General features: G+C 42.6%; 1 protein-coding gene across 8 annotated transcripts in view; it reads right to left on the bottom strand.

Moving 5' to 3' along the window:
* The window catches only part of RAPH1 (Ras association (RalGDS/AF-6) and pleckstrin homology domains 1), a 155,133-nt gene that overhangs the window by 76,193 nt on the left and 63,884 nt on the right, over positions 1-15,056 (bottom strand). The gene's annotated exons all lie outside the window — the stretch shown is intronic.

Here is a 15,056-nt window from a genome sequence, read left to right as displayed (position 1 = left end):
AAATAACGTTTTGCATTAAAAAATTCTAGCCAAGCAGAAGATATAAATTCAGGTGTGTCCATTAAACCCAATTTCCCACAATTCCACTCCTCTCACCACCTGCAGCAGTCTTGCCACTTTTGTAAGCATGAACTCAGGAAAAAGAATAAACTAGTACAGTATATATAAGCTTTAAGCTATTTTAAAAACAGACTCACATGGTATGCTTTTTATTTAATTTTAAAAAATTAGTACTAATTTTCTAATATTTTCATTATGCAGTGAGAGAGCTGGTATCAGTGAAAATTTCATACTGTACTTTCCATCATCAAATAATGTTGATTTTTGGACATATTTGTGCTGCATTCAAGCTTTAATTTGAATGGGAACTGAACTTCTCTAAGAAAAATTAACTAAAAAGATTTTAATTCAGCAGAATTACAAACTTGAGTCCAAAATAATTTTAAGAAAGCTACTCAGTGTAAGTGGCAGTATTTCTACAAATTAAAATTTTGCAAACTGCTATTGAGCTGTTTTAAATTGTTAGCAGGATGTGCATTCAGACAGGATAAATATATATATCTATATATTTATATACACACACACACACGAGAGCACTTAATTATAATTAAAATAAAATACATCTTCATACAGCTGCAACCTTAGCAAAAGGGGATACTGTATCTGATAATTTTTTGAAAGGCTATAGTGTGTCAAGTTAAGCATTTCTACCTTAGCCATACATTCTGAATATTCCAGAAAGTAAGCTAGTAAAACTCATAGTTCATGTTAATAACTTTGCCCCTTTCCTTTCCATAAAAAAGGAAATTTTGTTACTCATAGGCTGTGTCTACACGAGCCCCAAACTTCAAAATGGCCACGCAAACGGCCATTTCGAAGTTTACTAATGAAGCGCTGAAATGCATATTCAGCGCTTCATTAGCATGCGGGCGGCCGCGGCACTTCGAAATTGACGTGCCTCGCCGCCGCGCGTCTCGTCCCCACGGGGCTCCTTTTCAAAAGGACCCCGCTTACTTCGAAAGGACCCCGCCTACTTCGAAGTCCCCTTATTCCCAGATGGTAGGCGGGGTCCTTTCGAAGTAGGCGGGGTCCTTTCGAAAAGGAGCCCCGTGGGGACGAGACGCGCGGCGGCGAGGCGCATCAATTTCGAAGTGCCGCGGCCGCCCGCATGCTAATGAAGCGCTGAATATGCATTTCAGCGCTTCATTAGTAAACTTCGAAATGGCCGTTTGCGTGGCCATTTTGAAGTTTGGGGCTCGTATAGACACGGCCATAATGATCTACTAAAGGTGATAGATATGAGTTCCTATTCACCAAAGCTGAACATGTCAAATTTGTGAATGAATTCCAATTCGGATAGCTCCTGTATAACACAGATAATATTCAAAGAGGCCCATTTCACGACTGACATGTGCATGTTGATCATAAAACCTCTATGAACTGATGGATGATGTTTGTATTTCAGAGAAGCACATAGTAAGAGTCACTGTAATAAAATTATGGTGAAAGGGATCTCCATGGAAGGTTAAAATAATTACTGACGCCGGTACTCCATTTCAAAACAACAGAATCTATCTAGGGTGAGCAGGTACCCAGTTTTCTACCCGACCACCCAGTCAAAAAGGGACCCTGGAGACTCCGGTCAGCACAACCAGCTGGGCCTACGGAGATTCAGTTGTTGGGGCTGCAGCGCCAAGGCAGGTTAGTCTCCATCTCTCCTGGGACATAGTGCTGCACTCTAGAAGCAGGTTTGGCTCCTAGGCTCCTCTGTGCGCTGCTCCTGCCCTTGAGCTGGACCTGCTGACTGCTTCCAGGGCACAGCACAGAACCGGGACAGGTAGGCAGCCTGCCTCAGAGTAAGCCAGAGATCCAACCCTCTGCCCCACTGCTGAGCTCCCTCCTGCACCCCAATCGCCTCATTCCCATACCCAACACCCTGATCTGAGCCCCCTCCCTTCCAGCACTCTGGCGTCCACACCCCTCCCACACTCCAATCTCCTGCCTCAACCCATGGGCCTTCCCACATTCCCTTTGCCTCACTGCCAACCTGTCTCCCTCTGGCACCCCGAGCCCCTTATTCCACACCCCCACTCCAGAACCTGCCCCCCATTTACAGCCCACACCCAACACCCATCTCAGTCCAGTGAAAGTGAGGGTGGGAGATAGCGAGCCACAAAGCAAGGGGAATGTAGTGTGGGTGAGAGGCCTCTGGGAAGGGGCAGGGCTAAGTGTTTGGTTCTGTGCCAATAGAAAATTGGCAACCCTCAATCTATCATGCCAGACTCTTAATTTATACAGTGTGGGTACTATACAATACAACTAAGAGAAGTTGCCAAATTCCTTTCAACAAGAACCTTGTGTCAATCCTTACACCACAGCTTAAAATGATAGAGTAGTGTTTTAATGGCTATGATCAACAATCAACATTCCTGAGAAACTGTTTTAGCTATCCAGCTGGAAAACTTCATGTATCTCTGTGCTAATCCTAAACTATTGCAACTGGAAAAAGATTTGAGACTGCTGTGAAGAATTAAGATTACATTATTAATGGCATAACCTCTACTGAGCAAGAGCTAGTATATCTTTGATTGATGAAAAACAAAAACAAAAAACACACTCATATTTCAAAAGAACCACAAAATATATGTTCCATTTATGTAGAAAATATTTTCCCCCTCATTCTTAGCATTTAACTAAAATGTGCCTACTCCATTTTATAATTAACTATTTGAAAGAGAACACACTATAGACACCTATAATTTGAACAGTTTTTATTCCCTATGCTATCTGGAAACTACATTCTTGTAGTCCCAAAGCAGCAAGCGTCTGCAGGAAAAAAAATCATTTAAAAAGCTTGTTTTAAAGAAAGATTCAATAAAACACCATCAAGTCTTACCATTGAGCAATCAAGAAATCATAACTCTTCCGCAGAACTTGAGTGGATTGATTTAAATCAAGGCAATTTAAATCACCAATAAATAAATAAATAAATAAATAAAAGTGACCAAAAAAGCTAAGCCTGACTGGGCTTAGAGTGCACTTAAAATTTTGGAGTAAGCCCCATTGAACTCACTGGCACTTCTGTTTTTTAAAGAAAAGTACAGATTAGGGTTCCCTTGGAAAAGGTGAGTTATGGTGAAGTAAGGGAATAGACCTACAGCATTACCATTATGGTCTGTGACCATGATGTTCAAAAATAAGGGGCATATATTATGTAAAATAAAAGAAAACGGTAGTGGCAACTGACAGCTAAAGATTTCTCTTACTGCAATTTTCTATATTGAATACATGAGTGCTAGATTCTAAACCTAGTTGACTAAACAACCCATTAAGATTAGCTAAGACAAAATTTTTTCTAGCAACATCCAACACAGCAAAAGAACACGAAGATTTACTTGTCAAACTATACTTACATTAAAAGGCACAGAGAGAGCTGTGAAGAATGATGCATTGCAAAGTGAATTATTTAAGTTACTCATTGGTTGATCCACTCAGCCACATCCACATCTTCATTCACCTCATTTTCTCCCAATAAGTAGTCTTCCTTACAAAGTTTCATTCTTGCAACTAATCCCTCCACTCTTTCTTACACCGCTTACACATGGTACATTTTCCTCTTTTCACCCAGGAATATTCCAAGATAGGGGAGTCTCATATGCTCAGAAACCATGACAGATTTTCTGTGGCAAACAGCGTGGGGTCAGATAAGAAACTGTGTGTGCGCTGAATAATGTCTTCCCCTTTTCTTTCCACTCCACTCCACTGCTCCTTTCTATGTTGCCTCCATCCTTTCCGACGGATCATCTCTCTGTCTTTAAGACAGTGTCTTAACTAACTCCTCTGCTGTGCTTGGCCAAGGTCCACCACTACCTAAGCACAAAACAAAAACAATCCTAGCCAGCGCCTATGTTTCTTTGTACATGTTACTTCTTAGTCTGCTGAAAAACAAATTAAAAGCCCAGAACTTTCAGGAACCAAGAGCTGGTACATAGGCTGGACAGATTAGAGCCATTAATTCATTTCTATGAGGCTGTAAGTGTATATCTATCTAGCAAGTCTGTGATGAGATTTAATTGTCACTTATTTTTAATTGAAAAATAAAGTATTTTATTATTTTAATACTTTTTAAAAACTCCAAATTAACTACAAAATTGACTTTTTTCATTTTTAAAAATAAATCATGGATCTCTACCCACCCTGGAACTTCTTAACCACATAATAATAGGTCTCACTGTATGGTCTGACATATGAAGTTTTCAATGTAATTTGGGTTGAAGTGAAAATGGATAGCTTATGTACTTTAAAAAATTGCATAAAAAAAAAGTCTGTACAGTGGAAGTTAATTTCTAGAAAGAAAAGCAGGAGAATATTCCCACAGAACACGGAGAGCTCTACTCAAGAAAGACCCACTAGGAGCTGGAAGGGGCTAGCATACATGACAATCAATGGGCCCAGGAATAAAAGAACAGCTCAGCTTCTTTTTTGTTTGTTTCTTTCTGAAGACTTAACTAAATTGATTAAATCCACAATTTACAGGGACCAGACCAGAATTATCCCAACTGCTCCTCAGTCGGGCCATCAACATACTGCAAACACTTCTGCCATCCCAGCAAACAGAATAAGTGGTCCAGTGGGAACACCTCCCCTGCATCTTTTACCAGTGCGGCTAGAGGAGCCTGGGGGATGCACTGTACAGTGAGTGGATCACCAGAAACCTCCAATAGTGCCTGAGCTGCAAAGGAAGAAGATGGGGCACAAATGCCTTTGTGCTAAGTGCACTAGCTGCATCTTGCCTTTCCTCTTGCTTCTACAGGAAGAGATTTAAAAGATTCAGTGTCCTTCTGATAAGTCTCATCAGACTCTTGCTGAAGTCCTCCTCAGCAGCCAATTGGGAGCCTGTCAGTAGCCAGGGAAGACTAACTTCAAAGAGGATTTGTATTCCCCAGCCAGGCTATGTCTACGTGACAGATTAAACGTGAAACAAGCTATGCAACTTGCTCTTCACAAATTGCACATTTCAGCTTGAGTTTATTTTGAAATAAGCTATTCCAGCCCTTGGCACTGTCCTAACCGGTGCTTTTCCACCTGTGTGCTGTGACACACTGGTGTGCCATGAAAACTTTAAAGTGTGCCGTGAAATTCTGTCAGCTGCCCCTCGCCGTGGCTCTTTGCAGAGCCACCGTGGAAAAAGAGGTGGAATTGATGATCCCATTCTACCAGTTAAGGCTCAAGCAACAAGGCTGCCTGAGTCCCAGCTGGCGGGTTTGTCAATTTCCCTCCCCTTCGCTGCAGTGGTTCTCTACCATCAATGCATTTGATCCTTGTTTAGCTTGTTGTTATGTACTATGTTGCAAATCTCTCTTCTAAGATGGTAACCACAGTAGAAGTAAGTAAATGTGACCTTTTTGATCAATCGATTCAGCTGAAAAAAGTGGATGTGCTGTGGAACTGTTTGCCTCATTGAAGTGTGCCAGGTTACTGAAAAGGTCGGGAACCACTGGTCTGAACATCACCAAATGTCAAAATAATGCAGTATTTTGCAGCATCCCTTACTCCTCCTGCAACGAGGACTACGGTGATGCCGAAATAGCATGCCCGTTATTTTGAAAAGCATTTAGAAATAACAGGCGCATTTTGCAGCCATGGAGCAGCTGTTTTGGGCTACCGAGGTCTCCTGAAATAGCTCTGTCATGCAGACATAGCCTCAGAGACTGCAGCATGATCTCCCTGCCACTACTGCTGCAAGAAGAGACTGCAGAACAACCCTTACTATCACCAAGAAATGCCTCCCAACTGCTGCTGAGGAAGATTCATAGATTCCGAGGCTGGAAGGGATCATGAAGATCAGCTAGTCCAGGGGTCAGAAACGTGTGGCTCCAGAGCATCGTGCAGCTCTTTAAGGAGTCATTTGCGGCTCCAGACACTGATTCCTCTGCAGCTCTGGAAGCTGTAATGACTCTCTCCTGCCACCACTGGAACAACAGCTTGTATCTCCAGCCCGGCCAGCACTCGACTCTCCCTCCTCCTCTGCTCACATCTGGCCAGATCAGGAGTCAGCAGGGGGTGGGGAGGACCAGCATTCAATGCGGCAGGGCGACGGAGCAGAGGGAGGGAGCTGGCCCTATTGCTGGGCCTCCTGGACTAGAGCGGAGAATGGTGCGGGGGATGCAGAGAGCAGGGTCCGACTCCAGACATGTACAGAGTAGTTTGCGTGTCTCTTCCCCACCTTTTCTCATTCCTTTTCTTGCCCATGAAGCTAGGCTCCTCCTGAATCCACCTCCCCTTAGACGTGCTGCTCTGTCCGTGCAGCTGTGTGCTGATCCCTCATGTCTCCAGGTGAGTCAGGCTAGCAGTGTCTCTGGCACATCGCTTAAGCCCCAGACTCTCTGGCCGTGCAGCAGCATCCTGTTCCCACCACACAGTGTGTGCTGGCTTAGCAAAGCAGCAATTACCCACTGGGCCTGTTGCTGCTGGACGGCAGGGGGAGGGTGCGGAGACCCTCACCCTGGGAGTGCCTGCAGGATAAGCTTGCAGAGCATCACTGTCAATACATAAGGCAATGCACTCTGTGTTGTCTTGTTTTATAGGACAGTATCTCAACGACTGGCTGACGGATGGGTATTGATCAATGAAATCTCCCTGACAATTTAAGAAGGCAACAAGCCAGTCCCTGGGATCAAAATGGCTTAGATAGCAGAACTGGCTGTATCGTTGTGCATCCATAACCCTGCTACCAAACAGCACTTAATGATTTGAACCAGCTCCAAGAAAATAAGTTCTGCGAGCTAACCGAATCTTTTTTACTCTTTGGGAAACACTATTGGCTACCACTTATTACATCAGTAGTAAGCTTAGTTATGGACACAATTATGTTTACACCCTAATTCTACAAACGTCTTTAAAAGCATGTGAAGTAGATGGGACCTAGATCCTCTGTGCAAAAATATCTTACTCTGGCGTCCTGGGGGCAGACCACCCTAAAACAAGTTTAAAACTTTGACATTATTTATGAAGGACTGTCTCATATTCACATGCACTGCAGCTCTTGAAGTATTGATTCTGTAACCAAATTTGAAAAAGTGACTCTTCTTGCTATTTTTGTTGTAGACCCCTGGTCTAGCCTGAGCTCCTGGATAATGCTGGCCATGGAACTTGCCAAAAATAATACACAGAGCTGATCTTTTGGAATATCCAATCAAATTAAAAATGGTCAGTGACTGAGAATTCACCACAACTCTTAGTAAATTGTTTCAATGCTTAGCTACACTCAGTGTCAGAAATGTACAACTTATTTCAAGTCTGAATTCATCTAGACTCAACTTCCACCCATTGGGCTGTGTTACACCCTTTGTTGCTGACTGACAAACCCATTATTAAATATTTTTTTCCCATTTATATAATTATCAACTGGAATCAAGTCACCCCTTCCCTTCCCTTCGGTAAGCAAAACAGAGTGGGCTTTTTACTGTGTAAGGGAGGTTTTCTAATTCTTTAATGCAGGGGTGGGGAACTCCCAATCCCAGGGTCCACATCCAGCCTCCCAGGCTCAGCGCTCCCCTCCCCAGAATTTGAACCATGGCACAGTGGAATTGTAGAGCCCCAAGCCTCATGGGCCAGTAAGGCAAGCCACGGCCAGGGCCAACCCATGGGCCCTGCTCGGCAGGGAATGGCTCCACGTGGCAGGGGCTTCCCCTCCCGCAGCTGAGGAAATGGCAGCACAGTGCTGCCTGGAGAGGCTTTCTCCCACCACTCTGACTGCTGGAACTACGCCCAATCAGAGCAGCAGGGGAGCTGTGTCAGAAGAGTGCCCCGCCCCCATTGCCCAGACCCACCCACCCTTGCTCCTGCATCCCCCACCCATCCTCACTCCCATCCCACCCAGATGCCCTCCATCCCCAGTCTGCTCCTGCAGCCCTGCCCACCCTGACCCCTTCAGTCTGCAGCTGCACTCCTTCCACTCAGGTCCCCTCCCTCAGCCTGATTCATGGCAGCCCCTCTGGCTCAGACCCCCACCCCAGCCACCTAGACCCCCTCCCCCAAAGCCTGCTTCTGCACCCCCCTCCCACCCAGATTCACAACCCCAGCCTGTTTCCCGGCAGCCCTGCTCCCACACTGAACCCCTCACTTTGGCCCCACTCCAGAGCTATCATCTCCCGGCCCCCACTAGGCTCTAGGGCTGGAGTATGAGGGGAATGAGGGGAGGGTCCTTTTTTGTCTGTTTTTCAGTTGATGACAATGTCAGTGAGGTGGGGGGAGGGACGTCGGGGGGTGGGGGCTGACTGACATTTCTGTGGGTCAATAGCCCCGACCCAGAAATGATTCCCCATCTCAGCTCTAACTGCTCTTGTATGAATCCTCTTCAATTTAGCAATATCCGTCTTGAATTGTGGGCACCAGAACGGGACACAGAAGCCCCTCTTGCACTAGTACCAAACAAAGGTAAAATAACCTCTCTACTCGTACTCAAAATTCCTGTTTATATACCCCAGGTCGCATTAGCTCTTATCCACCATATCTCCCCAATCCTTTACACAGTCACTTCTTCCCAAGATAGAGTCCCCCTCACCATGACTACCACCTACACACTTTGCTCCTTGATGCACATCTAATTAGCTGCACTAAAATGTGTATAGTTTTCTTGTGCCCAGTTTACCGAGTGTTGAAGGCTGTTCTGAATCAATCACCTGTTCACATTACATGTGTGTTCAGGGATAAGGAATGAGAGTCCATTTCACCTGGAAATGTTCATATACCACTGACTGAAGCAGAAATAATGTGACAGCACCATGATAAACTTTGGGCAACATATCACTGAAAAAAATCCTTTAGATGTGTCTCAAAATGGATGGTGCTGACAAGGACGAAAATACTTCTTCATACATAAAGTAAACAAAACAGCTTTGAAATATTCTATATGATTTTGTTTACAGATTCTCTGCCCTGAAAGGAGGGACTAAATATCATAACTTTATTTGGTTACAGTATAAGCTATGGCTATTACTATCAGTGGCTACGTCTACACTAGCCCCAAACTTCGAAATGGCCACGCAAATGGCCATTTTGAAGTTTACTAATGAAGCGCTGAAATGCATATTCAGCGCTTCATTAGCATGCGGGCGGCCACGGCACTTCGAAATTGACGCGCCTCGCCACCGCGCACCTCGTCCCAACGGGGCTCCTTTTCGAAAGGACCCCGCCTACTTCGAAGTCCCCTTATTCCTGTGAGCAGATGGGAATAAGGGGACTTCGAAGTAGGCGGGGTCCTTTCGAAAAGGAGCCCCGTCGGGGCGAGACGCGCGATGGCGAGGCGCGTCAATTTCGAAGTGCCGCGGCCGCCCGCATGCTAATGAAGCGCTGAATATGCATTTCAGCGCTTCATTAGTAAACTTCAAAATGGCCATTTGCGTGGCCATTTCGAAGTTTGGGGCTCGTGTAGACATGGCCAGTATGAGGTAAAAAAAAAAAAAGAAGTATGAAAGTTGTTTAACAGAAAGCTGTAATTTTAGTTAAACACTATATTCTTCACAATCAGTAATGATGGAAAAATAACCACTCAAAAATCATTTTCAACATATAAGGAGGTTCATTTTCTATGCTTAAGATGCTCACAGAAGACATGTTTATGCTGAAAGCGCTACATTACTTCCGTTTCTGAGCAACTCCTGTATTGTACTCCCTATCTGAAGCACCTAAGCCAGTACTAGCTGCAGTACATAGAGGCTCCTTCTATGTAAAGAATTAGTGTGGTAGGAGATCTAAAGAAGCTGTCTAGTGATACATGTGAAAGGATCAAACCAAGAAAAATCCAACTACAATTATTAAGACGAAATCTAAGGCCTCTGAGACACATTCAGGTTTTTGCAACATATGTATTTCATCCCTGACAAGGGAGGGGAGTTAATTAGTGCCCATGGAAATTGTGCAGTTCGTACAATTCCTCAGTGGTATGACATATACTTTTTCCTTCCCTGGAGGAAGAGGCTGACAGCTGGGCCTTGTTAAGGAAACAGGCCTTTGAACCATGGGGTAGGTCATTGCTCCCAAGAGGAGAGCACATTCTGGATCCCAGGCTGAGAGGACCCTGTCTACACAGTTTAGCACTGAAATACATTTAAAAAAAAAAAAAAATCACTACTGTCCAGGGACATTAGCTCTCCAGAAAAGGCTGCAACCACAGTCAGTGATATTTCAGAGTAAGAGGATACTCCTGGCAGTTAAAAACTACAATGCTATTGTTTCTTGGAATTTCAACACTGAAGTCAACTGAACCTCTGCAACTCCACTAAATAAAATGTTCTCAAATTTACCTTAGAGAAGGAATTCTTGGCTACAGTCGGTACAGACAGAGTTTTTCACTTAAATATTGTTCCACTGCATGAATGAGCACTGAGCTCAACTTCACACAGGTGACTTGGGTAGATAAAGCTTTACATTTTAGTATGTTTGGTAACTGACTTTTGTCATTCAGCATTTGATTATTATTTCTTGTCTCTAAATTTAGATTTTTGTTAAAGTCTCTTTGGCTATGTCTACACTTGCCCCATACTTTGAAGGGGGCATGGTGATCAGATGGGAGCTGATGGGAGATTACTAATGAAGTGCTGTGCTGAACACACAGAATTTCATTAGGCTAATTCTCCCCTGCGGCAACTTTGAAGCTTCACGCTTCGAAGTGCTGGCATGCCGTGTAGTTGCAGGCACTTCAAAGTGCCTTTACTCCTCAAAATTTTGGATCACTTGGCACATGAGTTAATGGTGTTCCACAGAGACAGATCCAAGACTCCATGGGATTCATAAACATTGGTACACATTTTCCTATGTCTTTGTTCTACACAAATTCCTGCAGCTTGCAACCAATTAAACATTCCCAGTACCACAGAACCTCAGAGTTACAGACATCTCAGGAATGGAAGTTCATAACTCTTATCAAAATGTCATGGTTTTTCTTTCAAAACTTTATAATCGAACATTGACTTAATACAGCTCTGAAGTTTTACTATGCAAAATATAAAATACTGCTTTTAATCATCTTCATTGAAATGAAACAAACACAGGAACAATTTCTTTATCAGGTCAATTTTTTTTTAGTAGTTTACTTTTAACAGAGAACCATATTGTATTTGGGTTTTTTGATCTCTGCTGCCTCATTGCAAACTTAGAGATCCAAATGAGGTGGGCGGGTTCACTGGTCAGTTCTGAGTTTTTATTGTACCAAGTCAATCTACTTGATTTAATCTAAGTGCCATGTGTCATTAAACCTAAAAGATATATTCTGCCTTATTCTAATGACTGACTAGCTCATAACAGGAGTTCATAGTTATGTGTGGTCAGGGAATGGACATTATGTTGGAAGCATGAGTGGTTTATTGTTGATACTGGGTTTTTCCAACATTGTAAAAAAAATCCAGAACAATTTGGGTGAATTCTTATTTGTGATTAAATAGTAAAAGAAAATACTAAAAACTTGATAAAAAGTAAGCCATTATTTGCATTAGTGGCAGGTGTTCTATAATACTGTTTAAAATAATTAAGAAAACTTATTTATAGTCTTTTTCAATATGAGTTACCTGAGTATTATTTGTTATACTGAAAGCAGAATGTAAATTTCTACAACTATTTTTTTGGCATAATTTAATGACTGAATGGATTTATTTTCTAACAACAGTCTGAAGTCAGTAACAATTAAAGGAGGCCTCTCAAACTAGTGTCAGATGAAATCTTATTTTACATTACTATTAGGAATACAAATTCACTTGTTCATGAAGCAAAAAATAACTATCAAAACAAAAAGCAGTCAAGTAGCACTTTAAAGACTAGCAAAATATTTTATTAGGTGAACTTTCGTGGGACAGAAGTATGAAAGTTGTTTAACAGAAAGCTGTAATTTTAGTTAAACACTATATTCTTCACAATCAGTAATGATGGAAAAATAACCACTCAAAAATCATTTTCAACATATAAGGAGGTTCATTTTCTATGCTTAAGATGCTCACATAAGATGGGAACTTTCTGAGTCACTATAGGGGCTCGTCTGCATACTTGGCTCAATCTAATTCTTGACCTCCCCACCCCTCAACTCTCTGATTTGCTCACCTTGATTATCTTTTTCTGATTTGTCCTCCTTGTTTACTGTTTTTGGTTCTCTGTGCCTTAAATATTGAGTCTGTTCTGGTCTGGCTATGGTCTGAAGAAGTGGGTCTGTCCCACGAAAGCTCACCTAATAAACTATTTTGCTAGTCTTTAAAGTGCTACTTGACTGCTTTTTGTTTTGATAGTGTATAGACTAGCACGGCTTCCTCTGTTACTATTCAAAAAATAACTGTTCTCCTGAGCATCAATGTAGTGCGTTTTAGTGCAGCATATCAAATGTCTGCCAATTTTATTTAAAAAGAATCTCTGAACTCAGAAAACATCCAATTTCAGCTCCTCAGTACACTTAAGTACAGAGTACTAAATCATAGCAAGGACAGCATGTTTGCACCAACAAATATAATGGCTCTCTCAGCAACTGAGTGTGTTAAATTATAGTTTAACCATGGAAAAAAAATCTTTAATTGGACCAAAGTTCTATTTTATTCATTTTCATTCTCATAATAATGAACAATACATACTCTGAAAACTAAACCTCTACTTATCTGCAAAACAGGTACAGCAGACAGCAGTTGTAGAAGCTTCCTCAGGTGCTCAGTCTGTGTGCTAGTTTTGGAGTATAATAGTGAGTGAATTATATGTATAAGATGAAGTGATGGGCAAATGAATTTTGTTTTCATCTTCTGTACAAAGCAACATACTGCTGCATAGCTGTGTGTAGGCTGAAGGTACCATGATCTGAAAGCAGTGGAGGTTATATGGTAAAGAATCCGCGTTGAGGAATATAATGGAATTAATAGTCACTGAAAGGGGTTTGAAAATACTCTGGTGTGTGAGACCAGCTTATACAAGACAATGAAAATCTGAGGATACTGAGATTAATAGAAATTCTTAATGGGTCCTGTTTCCAGCACAGTGTTCCTGACTTTCTCTTTTAGCTGCCTAGATTGATAGGCCATTCTACCCGTGTTCGTGACTATCTCAGGCATAAGCAGCAGCTTTTCTCCTCATTTACTACCAACTCCAAACATTTCTATGAGTTCTGACTTTTACCTTGTTTTGGTATTTGATTAAACATCTATGGACCAAATGTTACAATTTCCTCCCCACTGGGTAGTGAATGAGAAATAACCCTGGTATCTTCATTTCTCCAAGAAAAATTAAGCCTCCTATGAAATGGGCTCTGATTCCTTGGGAAATTTGCATAAGGTTCTCTTGAACCAAGTATACACATTTCTCTTACAACAACACATGTTTTCATTGCTCTGACTAGAGATGGAAGAGTGAAAATCAGACATCAGAGCTCTACAGACTGAGAGGTTCTAGTAATGGGCTTCAAGGAAAGAAGACAGGAGATTCCCTGTTGCATTCCTCTACAGCTACCCAGCTCAAAAATACAGTTCATTGATGAAGTATGGCCCACAGAGACCATTAAGTACCAGTAATATTATCTAAACTTTAATATTTTGTTTGTGTGGAAATGTATGCTAACTTCATATTTTCAAGAGCACCCAAATCCTACTGAGAGTCAAATTTCCCTTATAAATAAGTCATTGAGACTACAGTGCCTAATCCCCAATGCATTTCATAATCCTTAGCCACTAACATCCAGGGTTGAAAATTACTGACTAGTATCTACAACACTCAATAATTTTTAAAAACTCACAGGTAAAACAATTTCAGCAAATTAGAACTTATTCCCAAGTTAACTGGGATGCTCTGTCCAGGACACCAAATGTAGTTTACCTCGAAGTACAAACATTTAAAAAATAACGAAGCTTGATTTGAGCTGACATACTTTGATTAAAGAACTAAAATAAACCATCTTTAAAAATCTCTTCCTCTTTCTTCCAGAAAGCCAGATGAAGCCCAGTCCCCTGCTGTGGACATCTGAAAAGGAAACTTCTGCTCACCCAGCCAGCAGCAGTGGGAAACATTGTTTCCCATTGTCCCTGTCCCTCTTAGGCACATCTTGAGAAAACGAGTATCTGAAAGATCCCCTAAAATTCTCCTTGACACCTACAGCAGTTTGGAAACTTTTGGACATATACAGGCCTGCTGACAGGGCAGAGCAGAAAGTCCTGGCAATTCAAAAGGGCCCAGGATTCTCAGATGGTGCCATGACTGCAGCAGTGGCTAGAGCCCTGGGCCCTTTTAATTGCCACAAAAGCCCCTTGTGGGACACACTGGACAATGCTGAAAGTTGCCTGGCAGATACTAGCCCCCAGTCGCACCCCCTTTGCACCCAAGTCCTTACCCCCTTTAGGTGCATGGAGTTGCGCACCCCTCCCCACTTTGCCTGCCCAGGGGTCTGGCAAATCTGTTGGATGCACTGGATACATATGAGAAAGAAAATGCGATGCATCAAATACAGTTCTGGTGAGTTGGCTAGCTTGGGGGGAAGGATAGCTCAGTGGTTTGAGCATCAGCCTGCTAAACCCTAGGGTGTGAGCTCCATCCTTGAGGAGGTTATTTAGGTGGTCTGGGGCAAATAGATTTAAAAAAAAAAATCTGTTAGGGATGGTGCCTGGTCCTGGCATGAGGGCACAGGACTGGACTTGATGACATCCTAAGGTCCCTTGCAGTTCTGAGATGTGAATCTCCACATAAGGTTTTGTTTGGTTTTTTTTATACATACAGTGGGCAACTCAGATCATTATTTCTTTGTCTACCTGCCACCTCTAGAGGCCAGCACATAAACAAGCCTAGAATTTAGTGCATGGCTCAACCTCCTCAGCCCACAAGAAGAGATTCTGCCGGACCAGTGACATGCACCGTGAAAAGGGGCTGCTACCCTGCTTTCGTTCTTCTCAGACTGGCATCAGGTTAACTTCATTGGTTTTAATGTGCAGCTTTTGTTATATTGGTGCAAGCGCGTGTGTGGCTGTGTATCCAAAAATAAAAGGAGTCCCTACAGCACTGCGCCCAAGCAAGAAGAGGTACAACTAAAACCAGTTTTGTGATTT

The sequence above is a fragment of the Carettochelys insculpta genome, chromosome 8 (assembly GCF_033958435.1).
Source record: "Carettochelys insculpta isolate YL-2023 chromosome 8, ASM3395843v1, whole genome shotgun sequence".
In the NCBI taxonomy this organism is placed as follows: Eukaryota; Metazoa; Chordata; order Testudines; family Carettochelyidae; genus Carettochelys; species Carettochelys insculpta.
Note: the sequence above shows the minus strand (reverse complement) of the source record. Positions and strands in the feature narration are given on the sequence as shown.